The sequence below is a fragment of the Ranitomeya imitator genome, chromosome 3 (genome assembly GCF_032444005.1).
Source record: "Ranitomeya imitator isolate aRanImi1 chromosome 3, aRanImi1.pri, whole genome shotgun sequence".
NCBI classification, from domain to species: Eukaryota; Metazoa; Chordata; class Amphibia; order Anura; family Dendrobatidae; genus Ranitomeya; species Ranitomeya imitator.
This window is the reverse complement of record NC_091284.1, coordinates 687,541,302-687,544,808: the sequence shown is the minus strand read 5'-3', so window position 1 is coordinate 687,544,808 and position 3,507 is coordinate 687,541,302. Positions and strand designations below refer to the sequence as shown.

Genomic DNA, 3,507 nt, shown 5'->3' with positions numbered 1-3,507 from the left:
TGAAACACAAAAATGATCAGCCCACCCACCAAGACCCGACAAGTGTTTCACGTTTTTTTTTATATTATTGGAAAAAAATAATGTTTTATCAAAGCATTGTTGTATTTTGTTTCCTGGCAAATTTCTCTTTTTTTGGTTAGTTTTGATTTAGTGGAGCAGTACGGGTTCAGGTGCCAGGAATGATAGGAAAGTTATGGGTGGGGCCATCCTCCAATTCAGAAGGTTCAGCCTGGAGCGAAAAAGGCAGCAGAGCTGCTCATAGCTGCCTGGCTGTGGAGGAGTAAACACGTCTGAAACTTACAGAAGGGCTGATTGAAGGACCTATAGGACAATAGTCTGCATTGCCAGGGGTTAAACGCTACCCAACTGCCTGAAAGTGAGTCCATCTCTACAATACATCTTTTGCTGTATTTTTTTACATTGAAAAAGCATGTTGCTTCACACTAAGTGTGATTATATCTGAGAGATTAATTCTACTGTTCCCACATTGAACATTTGGTGTGTTTTTCATATTGAAGGCTTGCAGCATTTTTGCTTTTATAAGCTAAATTAGGTTATTTGCGTTTTTGAGTGTTTCTTTTACATGCATTTTTATCTTGTTTTTGGCACAGATGTTTTTGCATCTTTTTGGTATGTCATGTTTCAAAATAAAGATGCTTAGTTTTTGATACTTCTTGCATTGTTGAAAATGCTATTGATATTGTCGTGTGTAGTTTACATTTTAATTTAAGGAAATTCTGTAGCAGAAATGCACTACAAATGCATCTAATGCAATGCTATGGGGAAATTCCACACATTGCTTCATGAACCTCAGAGACAAATTGATATGTTGCCAAATCAAAAACGCTCCGCATTTCACTTTACACTGCATAAAATAAGCACAACGTGCACAAGATTTTTCATTTTTAATGTGCCATCCAAAAAGAAAAAGTGTTTGTGTATATCTAATATATAAAGGTGTGTGTGTGTGTGTCCGGGATTGCCATCTGCACCGTCGCAGCTACAGCCACAAAATTTTGCAGTCACACATCTGGACCCCGAGAGCGTCATAGGCTATGTTGTGAGGCAAAATTTTAACCCCGCACATTCCAATTCACCAAACAATTTTGCCCCTATCGACATAATGGGGGAAAAAGTGAAAGGAAAAGTGTTGGAGGCAAATTGACAGCCAGGAGGAGACGGCATACAGGTATATACTATATACAGGGGAGATGACTTACAGGTGTAAAGTTGATACTGTGCGTATAAAGCCGATACTGTGCGTATAAAGCAGATACTGTGCGTATAAAGCCGATACTGTGCGTATAAAGCCGATACTGTGCGTATAAAACTGATACGTTGCGTATAAAGCCGATACGTTGCGTATAAAGCCGATACGTTGCGTATAAAGCCGATACGTTGCGTATAAAGCCGATACGTTGCGTATAAAGCCGATACGTTGCGTATAAAGCCGATACGTTGCGTATAAAGCCGATACTGTGCGTATAAAGCCGATACTGTGCGTATAAAGCCGATACTGTGCATATAAAGCCGATACTGTGCGCATAAAGCCGATACTGTGCGCATAAAGCCGATACTGTGCGCATAAAGCCGATACTGTGCTTATAAAGCTTACATACTTCCAGGTATATCTAATATATAAAGCTGAATGTGTGTATTTATGTATGTATGTGTGTATGTCCGGGATTGGCATCTGCACTGTCGCAGCTACAGCCACAAAATTTTGCACAGTCACACGTCTGAACCCTGAGAGCGTCATAGGCTATGTTGTGAGGCGAAATTTTAACCCCGCGCGTTCCAATTCACCAACCAATTTTGCCCCTATCTACATAATTGGGAAAAAGTGAAAGGAAAAGTGTTGGAGGCAAATTGACAGCTGCCAGATGTGAACAAGGGGGACTTAAAGAGTACGAGCGATGGCGCAAAGAGTATATACCATACAGTTGCTAAGGTGGGGCCCCAACATGGGATACTCACCACACAAGGGGATATGAACGCACACACAAAATGCGCCACACACTACCACGTGCTTGAACACATATCACCTTCAGCACACATTTCACCACACATACACCAACCTCGCCACATAAAAGTCTAAACACAAAAGTTGCCGCACAAAACTCGCCACGCGCAAAACTCGCCACATGCAAAACTAGGCTCACGCAAAACTCACATCATGGAAAACTCGCTACACGCAAAACTTGCACACGTGGAAAAATTGCCACATGCACAAAAGTTGCAACACATGCAAAAGTTGCCTCACACAAAACTTGCACATACTCAAAACACACCACACATAAAACTCGCCACGCGCAAAACTCGCCATGCACAAAACTTGCTGCACACAACTTGCTACACTAACCTGTCACATGCAACTCGATACGAAAAGTTGCTACACGCATGTTGCCACACAAAACTCATCTCACAAAAGTCACTACATGTATTTCACCACACGCAACTCAACACACACAACTTGACACATGAAACTCGCACTAAAACACACACAAGTCTGGTATTATCCTTCAAAAATAAAAATCTGATTAATAAGCAGTCAAACTACAAGAGCAACAACTGTACCATATAGGAAATACGGCAGCTATCAGTCACATGACCTGTCTATTATGTGTATGTGTGAGCTAATATATAATGCCAGGGGGGAGGGCTTCCTGTTGGCTGGGGATTTATCAGGCTGCCAATTTAGCTTACAAATACTGAGGTAAAAATACTGAGCAAATAACGTGTGAATGAGGTCTAATACAGGAGGAGATGACACACAGGTATATACTATATACAGGAGGAGGTGACACACAGGTATATACTATATACAGGGGAGATGACACACATATATACTAAATACAGGGGAGATGACACACAGGTATATACTATATACAGGAGGAGATGACATACAGGTATATACTATATACAGGAGGAGATGACACACAGGTATATACTATATACAGAGGAGATGACATACAGGTGTATGCTATATATAAGGGAGATGACAAACCTGTATATACTGAGGGGAAAATGAGAGGTGTGAGGTGAAAATGAGGGGTGTGAGGTGAAAATGAAAAGGTGTGAGTGCAAAATAAGAGGAGTGAGGGAAAATAGTGGAGTGATCGGAAAATGACAGATGTGACGTCGAAATGACAAGTGTTAGGGGGGGAATGAGAGGAGTGAGGGGGAAATGAGAGGCGTGAAGGGAAAATAAGAGAAGTGAGGTCCTTTAACTAACCACAGATATTTTACTATGCCCAGGCAACGCCGGGCTCTTCAGCTAGTATATATATATATATATATATATATATATATATACAGTGGGGCAAAAAAGTATTTAGTCAGTCAGCAATAGTGCAAGTTCCACCACTTAAAAAGATGAGAGGCGTCTGTAATTTACATCATAGGTAGACCTCAACTATGGGAGACAAACTGAGAAAAAAAAATCCAGAAAATCACATTGTCTGTTTTTTTAACATTTTATTTGCATATTATGGTGGAAAATAAGTA

General features: G+C 40.6%; 1 protein-coding gene across 1 annotated transcript in view; it reads left to right on the top strand.

Annotated features, from left to right (window-relative positions):
• Window positions 1–245: 245 nt before the first annotated feature.
• Window positions 246–3,507, top strand: part of LOC138670816 (retinol dehydrogenase 16-like) — a 170,244-nt gene continuing 166,982 nt past the window's right edge. The window contains exon 1 of the mRNA XM_069758510.1: window positions 246–376. The gene's annotated coding sequence lies outside the window, so the exon portion shown is untranslated. The remainder of the gene's footprint in view (window positions 377–3,507) is intronic.